The 19,027-nt window shown below is 36.6% G+C and overlaps 1 long non-coding RNA gene across 1 annotated transcript; it reads right to left on the bottom strand.

Moving 5' to 3' along the window:
• Nucleotides 1-13,379: 13,379 nt before the first annotated feature.
• LOC148570621 (uncharacterized) lies at nucleotides 13,380-14,499 on the bottom strand. The gene is made up of 3 exons (XR_015907192.1): nucleotides 14,298-14,499; nucleotides 13,843-13,941; nucleotides 13,380-13,440 (listed from the first exon to the last, which is right to left on the bottom strand). It is a non-coding gene; the product is annotated as an uncharacterized LOC148570621 (long non-coding RNA).
• Between the last annotated feature and the right edge of the window lie 4,528 nt (nucleotides 14,500-19,027).

Below are 19,027 nucleotides of genomic sequence, written 5' to 3'. Positions count from 1 at the left end.
GTAGGAGGAGTATCCAAAGATGAGCCTACAGGCTGGCTCGCAGAGGGGACTGGTGGCCTGATATACTTCCCATTTGGGACATACTGGTCGGCCTTAGGGATCATGACCTTCGTGTCACTTGCCCGAGAGGACACACCTGCTGCGGAGACTAATTCTGAGACCAAGGTGAGGAAAGGTAGATTACCCGCTATCTGTACGTGTCCCATGGCTTGCCGGATGTGTCGGGGTAGGTTGAGGGGTTGTTCTGTCAGGATGCACCAGATGAGGACAGCCATGTCTACTGTGAAGGTTGACTCGTGAGTGCTCAGAAAGATATAGTGGGACATAATTTGTGCCCACATGCGAGACTCTAGGGTGAGTGACTGGGCTGAGATGCTCTTGGATTTTGAACGATGATGCCCATAGATCCAGTTGCTGTCAGGTTGGGCTATAACTCCAAGAACGCTATCCTAGTCGAACTGATACATCTGACGCTTAAAAGAGGCTGCTTGATAAGCATCCCATCCTTCTGGACTAGGTGGAAGGTCCAGTGCTCTCTGTATGGCACTTTTGGAGACAGGGACTTGCTGCTGACGAACGTAGACAATCTGCAGAGTAGGTGAGTAGAAGTTGGAGTAGAATTCAACTACCCAGGATAAGTTGGCCTCTCGCGGCTGCTTCCTCAAAAATTTCCACTATCTCCGCTCTATGCGAGGCTCCACAAAATCAACAAAGTGTGTTGGGATAATGAGTAGATGATCAGTGTTGTATATGAGATACGCACGAGAGCCAAAATTGCATATGATGCGTGCGGGTCAGGGACGCGTACGCGTGGATGGCCATGATGGGAAAACGACGCGCACGCGTCAGGGACGCGTACGCGTGATGGGGCTTGTGCTCCTAGCACTATTCCAGCCCCATACCATCATAAATTTCTGGCCAAACACCTTTTACGCCAATTTTACATGGTCACGCGTGCGCGTCAGGGACACGTACGCGTGGACTTGCTTGTGCGCAAGGCATGTGTCCAGCACCACTCCAGCCTAACTTTTTGTTCAATTCATTTATTTTACACAGGCACATATGACGCATACGCGTCGTAGACGCTCGCGCATCAACTGCGCATTTTTTTTAATGCAGAATGCAGATGAGTTTGTAGAAATTAAAATAACTTCTATTAAAAACAAAAGAAAATAAAACTGGGAATGCAAAAGAACGAACATACCATGGTGGGTTGTCTCCCACCTAGCACTTTGCTTTTACGTCCTTAAGTTTGACGGTCCACAAGCTCAATTTTCTGCTGCTGGTGGATCCTCCAAGAGGAAGTTCTCGAGCTCCTTATTGTTCTTCATCTTCTCACCATGATATAGCTTTAAGCGATGTCCATTGACCTTGATGCATTTGGAACTTGAAGGATGGCTCAGGTGAAAGACTCCATATGGCTCTACCTTCTCTACTCTATAGGGGCCTTCCCACCTGGATCTCAGCTTGCCTAGCATGAGCCTCAGCCTTGAGTTGTAAAGGAAGACTAGTTTCCCAGGTCTGAACTCTCTTCTCTTGATATGCTTGTCATGCACAGCCTTCACTTTTTTTTTATATAGCCTGGAGTTGTCATATGCTTCGAAGCGAAGGGTCTCCAGTTCTGCTAGTTGCAGCTTTCTTTCAGCACCAGCCTTCCCAAATCCCATGTTGCATTCTCGCACAGCCCAAAAAGCCTTGTGTTCCACCTCCACTGGGAGGTGGCAAGCCTTTCCATATACTAGGCGAAAGGGACTCATCCCTATTGGCGTCTTGTATGCTGTCCGATAGGCCCAGAACGCGTCTACAAGCCTGGTGCTCCAGTCCTTCATATAAGGCTTGACTATCTTCTCCAGTATGTGCTTTATCTCCCTGTTAGACACCTCGGCTTGTCCATTGGTCTGAGGATGGTAGGCTGTTGATACCTTGTGCAAAATGCCATGTCTCTTCAGTAGACCGGTTAATCTCCTGTTATAAAAGTGAGAGCCTTGATCACTCACGATTGCTCGTGGTGATCCAAAGCGACAGATAATATGGTTTCTAACAAAGGAGACAACAGTGTTAGCATTATTAGTATGGGTAGGAATTGCTTCCACCCATTTAGAAACATAGTTTACAGCTAACAATATATATATAAGAAACCACTAGAGTTTGGGAATGGACCCATGAAGTCAATGCCCCAAACATAAAAAAATTTCACAGAATAGCATAAGCTGTTGGGGCATCTCATCCCTCTTGGATATATTACCAAACCTTTGGCATGGAAAACAAGATTTACAGAAGGCAGTAGCATCTTTGAAAAGAATGGGCCACCATAATTCACAGTCTAAAATTTTTCTAGCTGTTCTTTGAGGGCCAAAATGACCACCACTCTCAGAAGAGTGGTAGGCCTCTATAATTGACTGAAATTCTGATTGAGGCACACACCTTCGAATTACCTGGTCAGAACCATACCTCCATAAATATGGGTCATCCCATATATAATATTTGGACTCACTTTTCAGCTTGTCCCTTTAATGCTTAGTAAAATTGGGATGGAAGGTATGACTAACTAGATAATTAGCTACAGGTGCATACCAAGGAACTACTTCAGATACTGTGTGCAAGCTATCAAATGGAAAAGCATCATTGATAGGAGTGGAGTCAACCTTAATGTGCTCAAGGCGGCTCAAGTGGTCTGCCACTAAATTTTGGGAACCACTCCTATCTTTGAATTCTAAATCAAATTCTTGCAACAGCAATATCCAACGTATTAGCCTTGGTTTGGACTCTTTTTTAGCTAATAAATATTTTAGAGCTGCATGGTCCGAGTACACTACCACCTTAGTACCAAGTATATAGGCTCGGAATTTATCCAGAGCAAAAACAATAGCCAGAAGCTCTTTTTCAGTGGTAGTATAATTAGATTGAGCAACGTCTAGGGTCTTAGAAGCATAAGCAATTACAAAAGGATCCTTACCTTCGCGCTAAGTCAGCGCTGCTCCTACTGCATGGTTGGAGGCATCACACATAATCTCAAAGGGCTGGCTCCAGTCTGGTCCTCTCACAACCGGAACTTGAGTTAAGGCGATCTTCAGCTTATCAAACACTTCTATGCAGTCCTCACTCAGCTCGAACTCAACATCTTTCTGCAATAGTCTGGATAAAGGCAACGCTACCTTACTGAAGTCCTTGATAAATCTCCGGTAGAAACCTGCATGACCAAGGAACGAATGGACTTCCCTCACGGAGGAGGAGTAAGGTAAACTAGAAATTACATCTAACTTTGCTGGATCTACAGAAATACCAATATTAGAAACAACGTGTCCTAGAACAATACCTTGTTTTACCATAAAGTGACATTTTTCAAAATTTAATACAAAGTTTGAACTAACACACTTGTCTAATACTCTAGCTAAACTATCCAAGCAAAAGCTAAATGAATCACCATAAACGCTAAAGTCATCCATGAAAACTTCCATATAGCTCTCAATAAGATCCGAGAAGATACTCATCATGCACCTTTGGAAAGTAGCCGGTGCATTACACAAGCCAAAAGGCATCCTCTTGTATGCATACGTTCCAAATGGACATGTAAAAGTAGTCTTTTCCTGATCTTCAGGAGCTATATGAATTTGAAAATAGCCTGTGTAACCATCTAAGAAGCAGTAGTGTGATTTACATGACAGACGATCAAACATCTGATCGATAAATGGCAAGGGGTAATGATCCTTACGAGTAGCTTGGTTGAGGCGCTTGTAGTCAATGCATACCCTCCATGAATTCTGCACTCTAGTTGTTAGGAGCTCTCCATGCTCATTCTTCACTGTTGTGACTCCAGACTTCTTAGGCACTACTTGTACTGGACTGACCCATTCACTGTCTGAGATGGGGTAGATGATATCAGCTTCAAGCAGTCTGGTCACTTCCTTCTTGACAACTTCCAAGATGGTGGGGTTCAACCGCCTTTGAGGTTGATGGACAGGCCTTGCTCCCTCTTCTAAAAATATTCTGTGCTCACAAACTTGAGGGCTGATGCCTACTATATCCGCCAAACTCCACCCAATTGCTTTCTTGTGTCTTCTCAGTACACTAAGCAGTTGTCCCTCTTGTTGGAAAGTGAGTTCCCTTGCAATGATAACTGGGAGCTTCTAATTATCCTCAAGGTAAGCATACTTGAGGTGGGGTGGAAGGGGCTTTAATTCCATTTTCTGCTTATGGCTAGGTACTGGATCATCTAGAGCTAGTGATGATGGCAAAGTGTCCTCATTGTGTTTAGAGGGTTTCCCCACACTTGGACCGTGCTCCATGTGCATCTCTTCTACTTCTTCCTGGTGGACTGCAGCTACAGTCTCATCAATGATGTCGCACTGGAAGATGGAATGATCTTCCGGAGGGTGCTTCATAGCTTCATCCAAGTTGAAGCTCACTGCTCTACCATCTATCTCAAAGGAGTAAGTTCCTGAGAAGGCATCTAATTTGAACTTTGAAGTCTTCAGGAATAGCCTTCCAATCAGGATGGATGATGGTCTTCCTGAGTCATGACGGGGCATCTCCAAAATATAGAAGTCAATAGGAAATGTGAGCCCCTTAATGCTCACCAGCACGTCCTCAGTAATCCCAACAACTGTGATTATACTTTTATCTGCCAAAACAAAACGAGCTGCCGACCTTTTTAAGGGAGGGAGCCTCAAAGCATCATATACAGACAATGGCATAATACTAACATACGCTCCTATTCAGACATACAGTCAAAAAATGTTACACCCTCAATGGCACATGTAACCATGCATGGACCTGGATCACTACATTTTTCTGGTATATCACCCATTAAAGCAGATATTGAGCTACCTAAGGGAATAATTTCTAAATCCTGTATTCTATTCTTATGCATGCATAAATCCTTAAGAAACTTCGCATACTTAGGTACCTGGCTAATGGCATCAAAAAGGGGAATGGTTACCTCAACCTTTTTGAAGATCTCCACTACTTTTGGATCGAGCTCTATCTGCTTTCTGGACTTCTTAGCAAGGTGTAGAAAAGGGATAGGGATGACGCCTCTTGTAGCTTCAGCTTCCTTTGGTGCGCTATTCTCTGGTTGAGCTGCTTCTTTTTCAACCATGTCCTGTACTTCATCTTCCTCTTCGGCATCTTCTATCTCAACAACATCTTCAACTTGGGTATCTTCATTTGAGCTTCGCTCCTCATGACTCCTCTCTTGCAGTGTGGTTCTGGACCTCAAAGTGATGACATTGATTCCACCTTTGGGGTTGGGTATAGGTTGAGAAGGAATTACACTGGAGCTTGAAAGTTGATTGTTGGGAGTAATTAGTGAATCCATCTGGGAGATGAGAGCTTGGATGGTGGAGCTAAGACCATTTATGGAAGAGTGAATTGAATTCTAAATATCTTGTTGTCCTTGCGTAATAGTACGAAGTATCTCATCATTAGAAGAAGAAGGGTAAGTGATTTGAGGGGCCTGCTGTTGGTTGTTCTGAGGCACTTGGGACTGCCTTTGGTGAGGTGCTCTGTAAGGCTGGTTTTGGTTCTGCTGTCTATTATTATTGTTCTACCTCTGATTCCCACTATTATCCCTGCCTCTTCTGTTGTAGTTGTCCCTCCATCCCTAGTTGGGATTATCTCTCCATCCATGGGTGGAGTTATCTTGCCAACCTTGATTGTAGCTTCCACCTTGGTTATAATTGCCGCCTTGTTGATAGTATCCTTAATTCGGGTGGTCATAGAAATTATGAGTAGCTGCCAAGGTGTTGTCTTCTTGTTGGAGCTGCAGACACTTATCAGTGTAATGAGTATAACAGGCACATATTCCGCACACTCTTTGAGGAACCAGCTGTTGACATTGTTGTTGTAGGGGAGGCTGAGGCTGTTGTTGATTTAGCTATAGCTGCTTCAGTAAGTTGGTCATCTCTTCCAGAGTCTGTGTGAGAGCAGTAGTCTCACTACTAGAGGAAACTTCCGCAATAGCCTTAGGATGGTTGTTCATGTGCCTGACATTCCGGGTAGACTCTGCTAGATCGGTGATCAGTTGCCAAGCTTCTGCCGCCGTCTTGTACTTCTTCAGAGAACCATTACTTGCAGCGTCTAATGTAGTCTTATCCCGAGGCTTCATGCCTTGTGTGAAGTAGCTGATCAACACCATCTGATCAATCTTATGGTGGGGACATGAGTCTAGGAGATTCCTAAAATTTTTCCAATACTCATAAAGGGTCTCTGACTCGCCTTGGATAATGCAAGAAATCTCTTTCTTCAGTCTATCTGTAACTTTAGCTGGAAAGTATTTTTCTAGGAACTCCCTTCTGAGCAGATCCCAGTTGGTAACGACTGCTTCAGGTTGAGTGTAGAACCACTCCCTTGCCTTTCCCTCAAGAGAAAATGGGAAGGCATACAGCCAAATAGTAGTCTTTTCTGCACCATGATGCCTAGTAGTTGAGCAGGCCATCTGAAAATCTCTGAGGTGCTTTATGGGCTCTTGTGTAGGTAAGCCATGAAACTTAGGCAGTAAGTTGATTAGCGTAGTCTTTAGTTCAAAATCTGCAGCCAGATTTCGGTGACGCGCTTGATATAGTTGCAGTGTAAAGTTTGGAGCTCTTGCTTCTTGGAGAGTAATCCTTCTGGGCTCTGCCATATTACCTGCACATAAATTAGCAGAATGAGTAGAAAGGGAGCGTGTTTCTTCCTCAGATGGCACTTCAGATTCGCCTTCAGAGGCTAACCGACGCCGAGCTCACCTAATACGTGAAATAGTTCTTTCAATTTTAGGATCAAACGTGGCTAAGCTCGGATCAGGCAGTGAACGCGTCATTCAATGAAAGAAACATACAGCTCATGGTAAATAAGTAAAATAAAAATATGCAAAAATTAAAAATATATACACCAACAAATAATTTAGCACACTATTGCAACTGCCCGGCAACGGCGCTAAAAATTAACGTGGCGGAAAATTGCCGATTAAGAAATTATAAATAGAACAGCGTTGCAAGTACAGTTCTTAACTGACGAAAAATCCGCTTATCAATTAGAAAGGGTTGTCACAATTTAAGAATAAAAATACTGGGAGTAGAAATCTCAGGTCGTCTCCCAACGAGTTGACAAAAGAGTGCTATTTTATTAGTTAGGAATTTTCTGAGAATTTTTAGAGTTGGAGAACGGGAAATTAAAATAATAATTAATTAAAGCAATGAAAATTAACGAGAGAATTTATATAATTAAAATAAAAGCCTTGAATGGGAGAAGATTAATCGGAAGTTCTATCCTTGTTGGGTTCCTCAAGTGCAATAGTAATAGGTTGTTGTTCTACTTAGATATCCTTTACTGAATAAAGGAAAGTCAAGTAACTAACTAACCAACTCTGAATCCCAGGTCCTAATCCTCTCCTAAGGAAGGATTAGAGTCAGAGACTAGAGAGCCAGTCAACAACTTCCAATCAAAATTAACACTTGAGTATTCCAACTCAAGGGTTTTCTTTTAATCAAATCCCAAGTCAAGTTGGGAGTCTACTCCATTGACATGAATACAACGTTCATAAGCATATAAAGAGAATAAGAAGAAGACATGATAAATTAAATAATAACTGAAAATTAATTAAAAGTAAAAATAGTACTTTGCATTAATAAATCCCAAAATGCAACATCCTTGTCTGAACAGGGTTAATGGGCAATTAAAAGAGTAAAGGAATAAGAAAGCAAACTAGAATAATAGCGACTTCAACGGAAGTAGGGACTCTTCTCAAAATCCAAAGCGAAAGCATAAAAAGCATAAAAACTAGAACTATGAATGTGAAGAAAACCTAGAGGAGAGTGATTTCTCTCTAAGATTCTAAACTAAAACTAAAAACTATGCGAATGAGAATGTGTGTTGAGTTTTTGCTTGTCCCCTTGCTCTAGTCTGTGTTTCTGGGCCAAAAACTGGGTCCAAACTTGGCCCAAAATTGCCCCCAGCATTTTTTGTGATTTCTGCAGATAGCGCACATCACGCGTACGCGTCAGTCACGTGTACGCGTCGTTCGTCAACTTTGCGTCTCACGCATACGCGTCAAGCACGCGCACGCGTTGCCGTGCGAACTCCGATTCACGCGCATGCATGAGCCATGCATGCGCGTCACTCCTCGCTGGTTGTCTCCTTAGTTTCTTGTGTTCCTTCCATTTTTGCAAGCTTTCTTTCCATCCTCTAAGCCATTCCTACCCTATAAAGCCTGAAAACACTTAACGCACAGATCACGGCATCGAATGGTATAAAAGGGGAATAAAAAACTTACAATTTAAAGTCTTAGGAAGCAAGTTTTCAATTATATAACAAAATTTGGAAGGAATTGTAAAATCATGTGAATTGTATGAATAAGTGTGCAAAGACTTGATCAAACCACTTAATTGAGTACAAGATAAACCATAAAATAGTGGTTTATCACTCCTAACCGGTACTTTTCAAAAACTAGATTCTTCGTGGCTGCGTTGTCGATCTTGCCTCAAAATAGGTTCTGGCTTAAAGATGACATAATGATAATGATGATTGAGATGCTTGAGGATACAACAGAGGTACTTCCTTCAGTGATCTTCCAGAGAACTTCGTATCTTCAGAAAAGATCTCGCGTACTCAAAAACTAGGTTGTTACATTCTACACTACTAAAAGAAAATTTTTGCCCTCAAAATTTTAGTTACCTAAGAATAGATGCGGAAAATCGGCTTTCATTTTGTCTTCCAGTTCCCAAGTGTGCTCCTCTTCTCGTCTTCGTTCCCAAGCTACCTTGACCAAGCGAACAGTTTTGTCTTTCGGTTGCTTATCACTTCTTTCCACGATCTGGACTAGTGATGCTTGATATGTCAAATCATTTCGTAACTATACTGTCTCTGGTTGTAAAACATGACTCTCGTCGGAAATATATTTCTTAAGTTGTGAGACTTGAAAAACATCATGAAGGTTTGATAGATAAGGAGGAAGGGTTACTTGATAAGCCACCGGGCCCTCTCTTTCAAGTATTTAGAAAAGTCCTATCGAGGGCTAAGCTTTTTAGTCTTGAGGGCTTTACCTACTCTAGTAATTGGGATTACTTTTAGAAAAATGTGGTCTCCTTCTCTAAACCCTAAGGGTCTACGTCTATTATCAGCATAGCTCTTTTGACGGCTTTGTGCTGTTTGGATCTTCTAACGAATCTTTTTTATCTTGTCAGTAGTTTCTTGCACTAAGCTGGACCCACGATACTAGCTTCTCCTCCGTTATACCAACACAACGGTATTTGACATCTTGTTCTATAGAAAACTTCATATGGTGCCATCCCGATGCTTTGCTGGTAACTGTCATTGTAGACAAATTGGACCACCAAAACATCTACTTCAAATCTTGATACACCTTTGCCACTCCAAAATGCACAGAAAATTTGCTCTAGTGAGCTTCTATGAGAGCTTACTATTGTAAATCTCCAGGATTAGGTACACAAATTTTGTTCTTGTATCTCCATAATTTATCTTAATCTTGGTGTACATCTTCTGGTTCATCTGCTTTACGAGTAACACTAGAGCTCCCCAAAGAGATGCACTTAGATAAATAACTTCTTTTTATTGGAATGGATGATTTTGTAACGTATAACGTTTAATACGAGGTCCACTCCCAAGATGAAGTAATTGTGGTGCACTGGATCCTCGTAAATGCAAGGGTCCTCGAACTCATAGAATATCACACTCATTTCCATCTGGAGGGGAAGAGGGAGAGTAAGGATAAGAACTGAGAAGTTATTAGTAGAGTCGGGTTAATTAGTCATGTTAATCGGCTCCGTCGAGCTTTTCAGATCACATGATACTTTACAGAAAATTGAGGAAAGGAAGAAAGCAAATAAAAAAAAAACAAAGAAAGCAAAAAATAGAGAGCAAACAGAGAAACACAGAAAATAAAGCACAACACAGAGAATATGAAACAGAGAATAATGTGCACACAAGAATTATGCATGTCTGCTCCTAGTGCATGTAATGAGCTCATTTGTCGATTTCTACCTGCTTCCGACATAGCCCGAAGCAGCTGAAATGATTATGGCATTCCTAATGGCAACACACACTACATGCAAGAAATAACCCATCTGCCCTACAGGGTGGCATTCAGTCTTTACTTGCCAAGACACCTTCTGTATGTAGAAAATAACCCCTCTGCCCTACAGAGATGGAACAGGTGGTCACGGTACCTCTGTACGCAGAAAATAACCCCTCTGCCTTACAGGAATATATTATGGATCAGTACCGCAGGAAAGCGTTTTATGGTCATACCACTATCTATCTGACTGTCTCACTGCAGCAGATGAACATACAAAAATTTTTCATACCACAAGGCTTAACCCTTTATTCTCATCCTCTTTTTCTCTATTCTCTTTGTCTCTTGATTCTGCACTTGTTATCTTGTTAATATTTGTACATATATAGCTTATGTCAGTTTCGGTATGAATAGTCAGTCTGTTCCAAGCATAGGTTCATTAAGTCTATGCTGAACTAGTATAACTTTTCATATAATACCTAACCCTAGGCGCAACTCAAATACTAACTATGTTGCTCCTAGTTTGCTCACTACTCACCATTTATTTCTGTCATTAAAACTTTACCAACTCTTTCTTCGATTTTTATCTTTTCTTCAACTTTTTATCTTTCCTTTGTCTTTGCCTTATTACCACTCCCTAAGTGTTTTATGAAGGTAATTATGAGATTCTGGGCTTAAAGTTGTCTTCCTAAAGTTTTTACGAAAAATTGTCTTTTCTGTATTATTTTATTATTTTTAATAAAACATTTTTTAATGTAATAATATTATTTAAAATTTTATTATTATTTACTATTTTATTATTAAATTTTCGAAAATTACTTTTCTTTTACCTTTTAACTTCATAAATTTACTTTTTACCTTTCGTAACTTTTAATATTTTTTTAACTCCCTAAATTTTTTATATTTACAATTTAACCATTTAAATAACAAAATAATTTCCACCTTGCCTTTTTTAAGATTTAAAAGGTGTTCTTCAATGTTCATCACACTCAAAGTATTTTTCATGTTCTCGTAAATTCTTCAGATTCTTTCTCTGTTTTTACCCGTTTTTCAATCTTTTCAGTAACCGATTTTTACCATAATTCATAATAAATTGGCAGCCACTAAAACCCCATCTTTTTCACTTGATTTTAACACAAAATCAATCCCAATTTAAGGGTTAAGGTTCGAAATTCCAACAGCCACAAGAACATGCATTTATAGCTTGAATATTATTAAATTTCATCAAATTTTCACTAAAATTTCAGGCAAGGGTAAGGTGAGGAATCTCATGCTAACATTCATATGCAGGTTTGGTTTCTATTGTATTAACTATTATTTAATATATGAGCATGTGTCTTGTTAGAGCGTTACCAATTTTACGAGTAATTTTTTTTAAATCATAAAAACATTGTAAGCGATAAAAGAATTAAATACAGATAAGCATACATAGGTAGGAATATAAAGGAACATAAAGAAACATGAATAATTACTGGGAGAGCCGCTGCTATGTGAGGGAAGATGAAGGAGGTGACGAAGGTGACCCTAGCTACATGAGCCACCATTTCTAAACCTTATTGCTCTGCCTTTTTTCCCCGATTCTGTTTAAATTAACGTCAGTATGGCTTGAGTTTGGGGACTTTGAGATAAAGAGGTGTTGATCTTCCGCTATGGCAACTTCTCCTTTAATATTATTAGGGATAAATAATTATATATATTATAAAAGTAATGCCAAGCACTTATTAAGTTATCATACTAAAGACTAATAATTATATATATTATAGTAAAAGTAATTATATTTAAATTAAAGCAATACAATTTAAAAAATATAAAATATTATTTTTATTCTTCCATAATAATATTGTATTTGTTTATTTTATAGTTAATTTTGATATACTAACAATATAAGATATTTTACATAATTATCAATACAATCACCTCTGTTCTTTTGAATAACTATTTATGCGATTAATATAAAGAATAATTATTTTTACTGATGTAGTGTTACATAATTAAATATAATACATCAAAATTTTAATTTTATTATAATTGTATATATTTATTTAATTATTACCGGGTCAAACGGTTCGACCAGTGACTCATCGGTTGAACCATTAACCCAATGACCTAATAACTTAGTCGGGTCGATTGCCATCAGTTCGGTTCTGATAACTATGCCCCGTGCATTTACACGGTTTTATATATGATATGAAAAATAAATAATTTGATATTTCAATTAGAATGAGTAAACACAATTAATTAAAATTTTACTTCATACATTTATGAATAACCAAAAAAATAAAAAAATAACGAAATGCGTACATATTAGGATTTAACTTTGTGAGAAAGAAAACAAATATAAAGGTATTTATATTTGTGTATTTTGAGTTTTGATATTTACACAAAGGATATTTTTCCTTTCCAACCCGCAACAACATGAAATTTAGGTTGTCATTTATTTTCTTATTTTGAATTAATATTGTCAAATTTGACAAAAGAATAGTATAATACACAATTTTACAGGATATCAAAAAAAAAAAAGAAAGAGAAAAAAAGAAAAATAATATTAAAAATTCCAAGAAACTTATATGAAGTCTTTAACATGTAATAAAAATATGACACTTAGAAGTCTTGAGTTTCTAAAATAAATGAAGCATTTTAGAACTACAAGTTATCAATATAAATGTGTTGTTTGACTATCTTAATTAAATTCATAATTCATTAACTTTTGAGATTCTTTTATAACGCTCTTAATTTTTAGCTATTATGTTATGCATGGCAAAATCATTTACTATTCTATGAACATATGAACATAACTCAGTACTTCTGGCTCTTAAAAACAGTAATTTTGTGGTTGCAAGGCTTAATCTAAGTCTTATTTGGTTGATTCAAAAGCCAATAAAAATGTTTCATTGGTATAACTCCTTCACTAGCACGCTCAGATCAATAGTAACTAATCCAGAATCTTCATCATATCTAAATTCAACTTTCTATATTAATAACATCTCTTACAAAATTAACATCATAAAAAATGGATTAAATTATGTAATGTCTTAAATTAAAAGTATAATGTAAAGTCTAAAAATTAAACACATCAACATGGGAGAATACAATAGAAGCTTCAATCCAATTTTCATCAGTGACTTTGGATAAATAATCCATATCTTTAGCCCTAATGACACCGCTAACCATTCCCGGATTTTTGTCGTGGATGAGATTCCTCTTTCTAACTTTGCACCACACAACGCCTTGGCAATTGAATATCCCAACTCCTCCAAAAAAATCATTGACGTTTCAAATCTTAAGAAGCTTGAGAAAAATGAAAAAAGAATCAGAAATACACTAAATATGTTACATCAATTGCTCCAAGTATAATTGTTGAATCTTTTACCTTTTTCCATCTCTAACACGATCAACAAATAAACAATCCTTGATCTATCAGGAAGTTTCACCTTCAATATTGAATCACTAAAAAGGTGTAATTTTCTTTATAAGATTAAAGTCACGGTACCCTATCTTGTTACAACATCATGTAACAATATCAAAGCATAAAAATTATTACCCTAATTCAAGATAATACTAAACATAAATATAAAATAAAAGTACGGAAGATATCATAACCAATGTTCATCTTATCATATTCCTCAATGAAAACATTAAATTTCTCAGATTCAATGAAAGTGGCGTAATAAAAAGCTTCAACCTACTTTTATATATTAAAAAAAAGTTAAAATTGTCTTCATTTTGAAATAAAAATTCACTGTGCATAGAGGTATTTAAACATAATTTAAGATAAATAAAGAAAAAAGAATGCTTTATATACCAACCATCAAGGAATATTGCAGCAGCACTACCTTTATAAAACCAATCAATTTATTTCTTCCTTAAGTGAAAAATTTTTGAAGACCATGTCAGTAACCCCCCCTTCAGGGTCTCCATGAATGAAGACCCGACTGCAACAAAATTGTATAGAAAATAATTAAATAGTTATTTTTGCATCAAATTATTTATCTTCGAAACAAAGATAATGGAAAATAACCATAGAGTAAAGACATAAAGCTCTGTTTCTAGTATATAATTTACAAAGAAAGGCTATAATCCTCCACTCTCCACCAAAAAAACATTGGATATAATATAAACAGTTACAACTCATTCAACTACGTCAATGATCAATCTATATAGAATTTAATCACTAAGTCAAAAGAAGTCCACTACCTCCAATTCCAAGTTTTCATCAACTAATGTAAATAAATAAACATACATAGCTTAAAATTTTAGAAAGAGAAAAATTAAGAAAAAAAGTACTCACTTTGTTCTGTCTCTTTTCTCTGACTTTGATTTGCTACTGCCTCTTTCGTCTCTCTTCCATCCTCCTCTCTCTAATCAACTGGACAACTCTATCTTGCACTATGGCTTGTGCGATGCTCAACACGAAAGAAACCGATCAGAGGCAAATGAACTCTTTGCTTCCTCTATGGAAGACACACTAAGCTCCTATAACTACTACAACGTAAGACATTGCATCCTCTCTACTATGAAGATTTCAGTGCATCGAAGCAAAGATAAATTAAAAGTCTTTCAAGGAAGCAGGTTTACTTTGTGCATTAATAGTAATCAAATCTTTTATTCATAATTCATCAGTAATAGTAGGAGACACAGCAATGGATTAATCATTATGTTTTATTCTAAGTACATTCAAAAATTAAATTAGATGTTAATTTGGAGGGTAGATGTGGGACTTCTGGTAGTGGCACTTTTGGTGTTCTTATTTTAATGAATCTAAATTTGGTAAATATTTCTGAAATCACATGCCTGAAGCAATTTTTCTCAGCCGAGGCAATCAGAAAATTGTTTACTTTTATTTCTTTAAAATCACAAGCCTTTTTTAATCTCAATAGTTTTTAGTTCACCTATAGTGAAAATTTCTAGTATCAAGGGTATGCTCTTGGTAGGGGCAAAAAATAATCACACTTGTTACCAAAATTTAGATTACGATAGAAACACTAAAAATATACTAAGATAGTAGATAAAATTATAAATTTTTGGTAGACAATTTTATCAAATTTATGTAACCTACTAACCTACCTCAACTCAACACCTCTATTCTGCAGGTATATAAAAAAAGTTACATGAAAAAAGACTCTAAAAAATAATAAACTAAAAATAATCACCTCAACCAAATCAAGTTTGAGCCTCCTGATAGGATCCAATGCTTTAAACTTTGATATTATTGAATGATTCCCTATATACATTCATACATTAGAGAAGAAGTTTAGAAGTCAAGAAAAAACTTTCTATAAATTTCATATTGTCATAAATAGCAAACAAATATGATCTATCAAGTAGCCATACATTCAAATTGATATGTCTCCATCCTTAGTAGATCCATAGATATCTACCCCTAAGCATGAGTCATAACTCCAAAATATATTGCCATTCATAAAGTAAAACAACAAAATTACAAGCCCAACAATAATGAGCTAGTGAAATCTTCTTCTTCTCACATTCTTTAATATTATAGAGTAATAATAAGAAAAAAAAATGAAAAAGGAGAGTGGGAATGAGAGGAGGCCACAAGTTACGGTAACTATTCTCATTGACAAAATATTTTTTTGACAGAATAATAGAAGATAGTACTATATATTATATAATATGACATCATTTCTCCCACCAAATCACCAAAATCTAATTTTTCATGTGAGAGCACACTGAAAATCAGAAAAGAGTACTATTTGTTATAGCAAAGGATGTCATTTCACCCACCAAATCACCAAAATTTGGTTTTCCATGTGTGAGTCCACTAAAAATCAGGAAAGAGAATCAATTTCCCCACCTAAACACAATGAATTCATTTTTTTATTTTGAAAAAAGAATTCAAAGTGGGAGAAGAATCCACCTCGGTGAAGAATTTATAATGTTGCTAGTTATGTATAGATATATTGAAGAAGATGTTTTAAACAAATAAATTCTGAAACATATGAATGGGCAAAATTCTGCATCAATAGAATTCAACATATAAACTACCATTGATGAAACAATAAAATGGATCTTGCAATGAAACTATAGATTGATATATGTATGACTTAAAAAAAACAATCTAGAATCTCCCAGACATGCGGCAATTTAAAGATGAACGAAATTTAAAAACCTAACTTGAAATTAACACTAGCATTAGGAGAAAATCTTGACAACACCTCATCCACACCATACTACTCACCGATGATGTCACGATAACGGTAGATATTAGCTTATCTCAATTGTTTTGAATGACTTCTGACTAAAAAAGAAATGAGTTTTTTAAATCAGAAGAAAAAAACCAAAAGAGAAAGGAGTGGGTCATAAGTTACCTAAGTACATCACAGCTACTCTTCTTGACTCACATGCACAAATTGGCTCACCTACTTTATTAGACTAAAATTTTTTGATATTTTATCAATGAATCACTTTATAAAGAAAAGTACCAACATAAAAATTCATAAACACTTCCAATATTAACAAATCACAATTCACAACCAATATCAAGATTGAGTGATTCAGAAAGGGATTAGAAGTATATACACAATTTTAAAATTCTTTCATTTTGAATCATCTTCAATTTCACTTTTATAGTCTGTCTTCCTATCTGAAAATCCTGTTTTCAATCAGGGTGGACAAGCTGCAATATTTTGTTAACATAGGAAAGCATTTAGTAAAAGTAATTTACATTGTGTTAGCTCCATAAGTTTTTCATTAGGCAGGATGTCATACTAATTAGCATAAAGTTCTTGAAATCATCAACCTAAACACTTTCTTAAAACCACACCCTTTTTCCTTTATATCACATTTAAAGACAAACTAAATAAAGCATCCTTTAAGTTTTGAACCAACTCAAGTCCACCCAAACCCCTTTTCGGCTCTTAAAACAGAACCAAATATATTTACTTTTAGCATGTTAAAACTTTAAACATAATATATTATTTGAGTATGATTTTCATGGTTGAAATGTTAACTAAAAAATAACAAAAGTAGAAATCCAATGAAAGGCCATCAGAAATTCTATAGTAATTTGGCTTTCAATATTTCTGGATATCTGATGTAAGGGCCAAAGCGAGTTAGAAAATTTTTCTCAAATTAGAATTGGCGTTACAAGTATAGCTCCCAACCCAACAATTGGCCAACAATCAAATTTAATTCTAAGGATTGTCACAATCCAAAACAATTATAAACCGGGAGTTTTTAAAATCTCGGGTCATCTTCCTTAGGAGTTGTAATTAAGTGATCAATTATTGGCTATGATTGATTGCAAGAGAAGCAAGAAATGTAAATAGTAAGAAAGTAACTTAACATGCAAGAAATTCAACGAAAGCAATTAAATTCAAAGACAATTAATCAAAGAAAAGGGAAATTCAAATGCTAAAAACCTCTTGGCAAGGATTGGGAGCTAAGATTACCTATCCTAGTCATTAACCACAAACACATGATGATTATGAAGAGTTAATCCTACTTAGTCAACCCTACATCGAGGATAAGTCAAATAGGCATAGTTGATCCCAATCCATAAGTCCTAGTCAACACTATTAATGGAAGACTTAGAGTCAACAAAAACCAAATCAACTAACTACTCTATTAATGGAAGACTTAGAGTCAACAAAAACCAAATCAACTAACTACTCTATTGTATCAAACAAGAATGGACATCAATGACTCAAGAATCACCAAAGTCCTCAACACCAAGCCAAGAGTGAGGAAAAACTAAGTAAAAACTAGGCCAAGCATTTTATCAAACACTTGGTGTGCATGAAAATAAAATAATATTAAATTATATTAAAAATAAAATATAACTACCAAAAGCAAGAAAATGATAATAACAATTAAAGGAAGCTACAATTAACTTGAAAATATAAATTTGTATTAATTAAAATTAAAAAATTAACAAGAGTATCCATAAACATAAAAATGACAAAAATGAGAAATTAAGAAGAAGAACTAAGAGAATTAAGACAAGAGAGCATGAAAACATAAATGAAACTACATTAAAACAAGAATTAAAGCATGAAATTAAAGAGAAATTAACTAAACCTAACCTAATTCTAGAGAGATGCGGGAGCTTCTCTCTCTAGAAAACTAAGAGAAAAACATAGAAAAGCTAAACCTAATTGCCCCCCTTGCTTCCACTTGAATTAGGATTGAAATAGCTTCAGAAATGAGTTGGATTGGGTTTTGGAGGCCCAAAATTCGCCCTAAGCGATTTGTAATTAATGAGCTCACGTGACACGGGTCTGATAAACCCCGATTTCGTGGTTTATCTTGTGCTTATTTTAGAGAATTTTACCATCTTTTCCCACATTTATTCAATGAAATAGCATGGTTTTGTAATTCTCCCTTGAATTGTGCTTAAGTGTAAAAACATGTTTTTTAGGCCCTTAATTTGGTGATTTTGTTTCACTTTAATTCTATTCGATGCCTTGATGTGTTTGTTGAGTGATTTCAGGTTCATAAGGCAAGTATTGGATGGAAGAAATGAGGAGAAAATCATACAAAGTGGAGAATGCATGAAGAAACAAAGATTGGGAATGCATTAATGGGCGCGCACACGTACAAGGTACGCACGCCCAGAAGTGATTTTGCATAGAGACGCGCACGCGCGTACACGTCGCGTCCGGGCGGATGAAGAAATAGCCAATCGACGCGCACGCACACATGGCGCGTACGCGCCGATACTCTCACGTGACTCACTTAAAGGCAAAACGCTGGGGGCAATTTTTGAGCTGCCCAGGCCCAAATCCAATTTGTTTCTGAGTGTATTTCATGCAGAATTGAAGTTCAAGCAAAGGGGGAGCAATTAGTTAGTCAACATGAGCCTTTAGTTAGTTTTCTAGAGAGAGAAGCTCCCTCTTTTCTCTAGAATTAGGTTAGGATTAGGTTAGATTGTCTTGGATCTTGAATTAATTACTTAATCTCATCTTGTTTCTTCTATAATTTCTCATTTCTACATCTTGATTTTCTTAGTTGTAATGTTAATTTCTCATTTTGCTCTCTTTTGTAATGATGAACTCATGT

Source organism: Arachis ipaensis, chromosome B3 (assembly GCF_059453495.1).
Source record: "Arachis ipaensis isolate K30076 ecotype BB chromosome B3, ASM5945349v1, whole genome shotgun sequence".
Taxonomy (NCBI): domain Eukaryota; kingdom Viridiplantae; phylum Streptophyta; class Magnoliopsida; order Fabales; family Fabaceae; genus Arachis; species Arachis ipaensis.
This window is presented reverse-complemented; position numbering and strand designations above follow the sequence as displayed.